Consider the following 6,317-nt stretch of genomic DNA (forward strand, 5'->3'; position numbering starts at 1 on the left):
CTACCGCCACACCTAGCAGCAGCTCCCCGACCAACTCCGCCGTCGATATTCCGCACCAATCTCCGCCGATGCCTCAGATCCGCGCCGTCGAACCCATTGTCGATGTCGCAGATAGTGTAACAACCCCTGCTGCTCCATTCACGCCCACGAACCTTGAGGCAAGATCCCATTTTCCTATATGTTATTCACTACAATTTCTGATCAATTATGAAGTAACTAAGAATATGCATAGATTAGACTGTGTTTCGTTTATGTTGTTGTATATTTATACTGTGATATTTTGCGTGGGCTTGTTAGTGAATAATATTAAATAATGAAAGTACGATGAATAGTTTAAAGGAAAATTATTTTGTGTAAAAGTGGTTATGTTGAGATGTTTTTAGAATTATTATGATGAGAAAAGAATTTATTTAGAAAAAAAGGTTGGTTTTGAATAATTATTAGAATAGATAATTTAAAATTATTTATTTCAGAAAAGTCTTATTTTGAGTTGTTAAATTATTTTCGACAAAAGAATTATATTTTTGATAATTATGATGATTTAAAGAATTTATTTTGAAAAAATTATTTATTTTTGGATTTAAATTAAATTATGATTTTGTGTTGGCAGTTGTAGACTGCAACATTTTATGTATAAAACGATCACGCTTTTTCGATTTTATTTTTAACCGTAGTCATATTGGATATTATTTAGCTGCTGATAAGTTGTATGAGTAGTTTGGAGGGTTGGATAACAAGATATTGATGAAACCAGACTGTATGCATGTTTTTACTGATTTATGATTACATTTCATGTTTTATGAATATTTTACTGTATTTGACATGTCTACTTTTATTGTCCCTGGTCGTGTTGAGAACTCTAGTAGTTCATGACTTAGTGGTCCCGTGCATCATAAACAGACCTAGTGATATGTGTGGGTGCGTTGACTGAATTTAGGAGGTGAACCAGAGATAGTGTGGTTATATTTGACTTAGAGAATACAAGAGAGTTAGGATGGGAAAGTCATGGTTCATGTGATCGGATAAGACTGTTGATGTATCTTCTAGACTCGCACTAGTGAACCGTTTCTCACTGGGGTTGGTTTGTTGGGCCAAGTGAATCGTTTCGCACTTGGTCAATGAAATCGTTTCGTCACCCGAGTTTTGCTCGAGTTCGGAGGAGGCCGAAATTGGATTACGTGTAGTCCTCTCACCTAACTGTTTCGCTGGTTTGGATGCATGTAGGAGATTTGTGAACAGTCAGTTATCCGATGATATGAGCATTGACTCTGTGTGAGATGTGGAACAGTGAGTTTTAGGATGGCTAGTATTCGACCTGGTTACCGTATGCAGTTAGCTTTATGTTTATCATGTTTTAGTAGTGTTTTCTCATGTTGATTTTGTTGGATTTTTAGTTGCACGTCCTTTTGTTATTTTTGTTATCGTATCGTTTTCCGTTTGGGTTTTCGTTCACTCTATTTATTTTGTTGGATCTTACCGTGTGCCATGCATGCTGACGTACACCTGTTTTCTCTGGTGTACGTCAGACTTAGAGGAAAAACAGGTCCAGCTTGGAGATAAGCCAGAACCAGAGGATCCTCCACAGGAGTGCTTTGCAGACCGAGCAGAAGAAGCCGAAGCTTAGTTAATCCCTCTAGTTGTTCGATGGTCTTAGCTTACTTTTGTAACATTTCCTTTTCTGCTTGCCCATTGTATTTTATATTCTCTAGTATTTCATTTGGATAGTTTTGTATTAAGGGCATGCTTGACCCAAACTTTATGTCTTGGATGATAATCATTTGTGATATGTATTATTTTATTCTGTGTTGTTCATTATATTCTTGGTAACTATGATCGGGGACCTGTGTCTTTGCATTTATTTCTTGACATTTAGCGTATTAGGTTGAGGAGAAATGTTTATTTTTATTTTCTCCTTAATTTAATACGTCGCGGGCTTATTCACGTTCCGATTCCTGGGTATTTTGGGAAGCGGGACGTGACAGCCAACGAACCCACATTAAACAAGAAGGGTCATTCCCTTCTCCTCTGTTTGTAACTTTGATTCATTAATTTGTAATAAACTATTCTTATCAATACAAACGAAGTCCCCATTCTTGAGAAATCAAATTTTACACCTACAGAAGATGATGACCACAGTGGGAGAAACCGTTTCTTCAACTGAAATGATTGTGGCACGGTTCAATGAAATTGCAGCAAGGACAACTATTTGAGTCCCTCGTGATTGAGTTCGAAGAGTACTTATCTTCATCCTCTTCTGGCGTTAATGCATCTCACAAGTGCTACAGAGTTGTGCGTGTGGCCTAGCCCCAAGTGCCCGAGGCAACCACACCGGAGAACTCCGCCCGAGCAAGCATAGGGGCTTCTATCTCCCCCAAGCCTATCACAGCCGAGCCAGAGGCAAAGGATGCAAGTTCAGGGGATGCTTGATGGGTCGTTGAACGATCCTCACAGACCCCCATGCAAGAAGAGACGTCAATTCATGTCGGCACGGACCACACCTTCACCGTCAACATGAACGCTCCCCTCTCCAAAAGAGCCAAGTAACAACGACGATAAGCTCTCACCCGCCAAAAGACGTAAGCCCTCGTCTCCGATGACGACCTGGATTACTATTAAGGCCTGAAGAGATCCAAGCCAAAACGTAAAGTTCCCAAAATTGGCGAATTTAGTGTTTTCGGCGAGCCTAGCAGTTCAGGCAAGCCCCACGAGCTTCGTTCCACGAGCAAGGTTCCTAATTTTGGCGAACCACTCAAATCAGGAGAGCCCACCTACGTAGGCGGGCTCCGCTCTTCAGGCGAGCTTCCCAAATCTGGTGAGCTTCGCAAATATGGTGAACTCTGCAGTTCAAGCAAACTTCATCAAGTTTGCCTAACGGCCCAACTTCGCCCGCAAGCCGACCTTCACCAGAAAGGCAAAGCTACAGCTAGCCCAATAGGTGAGGCTCGACAGGCCAAACCTTGCTAACACATGTGAGCTCATCAACAGATGCCAGCTCGCCCAACAGGCGAACCTCGCCAGACTGAGCCTCACCGACGAGTTCAAGTATGCCAAACAGGCGGACCTCGGCAAGATCGCCTAACAGCTCGACCCCGCCTGCAAGAAGTGGTAGTTTGCCAAAAATATGAACCTTGTCTGCAAGAACTAGAGGTTGAACCTTGCCAACAGGCTCGAGGTCGTCGACCACATGAACCTCACCCGAATGAACAAATGGCTGAACTTCGCTAACAGGCACAAGCTCGCCTGTCTAAGCAAGGTCGACTGAGTTCAACGCTTGGGAAATTTCCCAAGTGTTCCTATTTTGACTCCCTTGAGTCTCCTCCATTTGAGAGCTAGCAATCGGCCGAGGCTCAAGCTCGCCTTGAACATCGCCTAAACGACCAGTCGGCTCGACCTCGCCAGCAGTCGGCTGAAGGTCACCCAAATTCCAGACCTCGCCAACAGTCGGCTGAAGGTCGTCCAAATGCTCGAGCTCGCCTGCAGTCGGCTAGAGCTCGCCCTTATTCCATACATCGTCTGTCTCATCGAGGTCGGAGGATCCGACACTTAGGGAATTTCCCAAGTGTCCTCATGTCGGCTCCCTTGAGCCTCCTTCATGCGATTTCACGTCTCGTCCTTCCGACGTTGGGGGTTATCACTATCAACCTACAGGGTATCTCAGAGGGTGATTGACTTGTAAACGCATGCCCTATGAGACTTCCGATGATGTGGAGCTCCCCGCCACAACCATCAATGCGACAGGGAAGTCCAAGGCTATTGGGCGTACAGATATCCACCAACGCACTCGCACCAAAATGGGGGTAGCCATTCCATTTGACTACATGTGCCTAGCACCCGTCTCTGATGACAACGCTGATGATTACTCGGCAGTGGCAATGTTACAGCCTTCAAGATTTATTCAGGGTGAAGCCACAGAAGTGCACATGACCAACACCCCTGATGAGATATCCAAGAGACTCGACGAGCAACAAGCAACCATCGATTCCCTGAAGGAGATGTTGGAACAACTTCTGAGCGAGAAGGAGAAGAATAAGAAGAAGAAAGAGAGGACTTCGCGGGCTTCACGTAAATCTTCGAAGCACAAAGAGTGGATGCCTACTCCTTCTCACTCCTCATATGAGTCATCTGGAGGAACGTCATCTTTGGGTTATAATCCAAGGGACAAAAGGCTCGACGAATTCCAAAGTCAACTGGATGCCTTGAAGCTCTAGAAGCACATGAATAAGCTGGGGGTTGTCAAACCGTATCCAATCGAATGGGATACAGTCTCCTACCCGGCGAAGTTTCATCCACTGGACCTACTGCAGTTTGATGGAAAGAGTTCTCCTACCCAGCACATTTACTACTTCCAGGCGTAGACTGGACATATAGTGGAGAATGATCCCATTATGACTCGAATATTTATTGGTACCCTCAAGGGGGTTGCTTTTGAATGGTTCCGCAGATTGAAGCCTGGATCCATCACTTGTTGGAAGGATATGGAATGGCTCTTCATGGTCAGATTCTTTAATGATGACAAAGAAGTATCTGTGACCACCCTACTAGTTGCAAAGCAGAAGAAGACAGAGTCTGTAAGCAACTTTATCGAGAGGTTCAGGAACCGATCGCTGCATACACGTGATCAGGTTTCTAAGGCCACTCTCATAGAGATATGCAGGAACAATCTCTCCATCGACATCCTATCTAATATGGGCGCAATCGTAGCTCACTCGTGGAAAGACTTAATTGGCCAAGGAGAACAAGTCAAGAGCATGCTCAAGCGCATGGATACTGAAGGGCCATATGAATTTTAAGGGGGTGATGACCAAGACATCTTGGTAGTGGAAACCACCTCTTCATCCAAACCCTCGTCAAAACAGAGCGGTGCTTCTTCGAAGCCCATGATGGCATCGGCCGAGCTCACCAACTCGGACCCAAACTATGGGGCCAACTGCGAAGACTTGGCTACTATTGGCCAAAGATGATCGGTGACGCTTGTATGCGTCAGTCGCTAGAGGACCTACATCCGACGGTAACTTCATACTAATTCGTAGTAGAGACGGTCTACTCGAATGGGCAATGTATCAGCAGAGGATTTCATCCTTCAACTCCCGCGAGGTCAACTAAGACGTCTTTACCCTTCAATCCTAATTCTCGCTTGTGTGGAGGTGGTCTCGGTTTCTCTGGAAAATCATGTACTACCTAAATTCTTCTCTCTGACGGAGTCATGACGATTCGAAGCTCATCATCAATCAGTTCCACAAAGCTATCATGTTAACAGTCACCTCTGATAGCTAACTAAACTCATCCGTCGATCCTCTCCAATAGAATGACGGGTCCACACAAAAGTTATCATGTTAACAGTCACCTCTGATAACTAATTTCCTCCAAATTCTCCCATTGATCCTCTTTATCAGGACAACGGGCCCACATGAACTATCGTCACCTATGAGGGTCAAATTTTGTTCTACCATGCGATGAACACCTCGATCAGAAATTATGATCTACCATGCGATGTGTCACTATTCTAATCAACGACGTTATACTTATTCCTGAGTCAATGAATGGCTTGCCCACCTCCTACTCGGTCAAACCTTCCTACAGTTAGGACAAGAGCAAAAATCCCCTCTCGATTCAAATGGATGACTAGAACTTTGAACAGTTAGATTCATACCACATCTCCTACCTGGTCAAACCTTCCTACAGTTAGGACCAAAGCCAAATTCTCTCACAAATCCTTTCTAATGAGATGGTGGGTCTCTAAAACTATCAAGTTAATCGTCACCTCTTATAGTCATTTCTCCATCAGTCTCATTCAACTGGATAATGAATCTCGTAAAACTATCAAGTTAACTTTTACTTCTGATAGTCTCCTCCAAATTTCCCCCGTCGATCCTCTCCAATAGGACGATGGGACCACTCCCACTATCATTTTAACACTACACCTCTGACAAAATCAACTAACCAATCCTCTTCAATAAGATGGTAGGTCCTCAAAGTCACTCCGATCACGATAATACTGTCAATTTAACAATCACCTCTGACCAAAATCTACTTACCGACTCTATACAATGGAGCGGTAGGTCCACAGAGTCGCTCTAATCGTGACAATCCTATCATGTTAATAATTACCTCTGATAGTTAACTTCATCATTCTCGTAAATGGCATTGTCCAATCAATCGTCACACTCATACGTCCCTGAACGATCTAATCAATTCTGAGCATTCTAATATTTTCTTAGAATAATCGATGGGTATCAGCCTACTATGTAATAACTCCTACAATAATCAATCGTCACACTCATATGTCCCTGAATGATTTGATTCCCCCAGCACCGTCC

Source organism: Asparagus officinalis, chromosome 1 (genome assembly GCF_001876935.1).
Source record: "Asparagus officinalis chromosome 1, Aspof.V1, whole genome shotgun sequence".
NCBI classification, from domain to species: Eukaryota; Viridiplantae; Streptophyta; class Magnoliopsida; order Asparagales; family Asparagaceae; genus Asparagus; species Asparagus officinalis.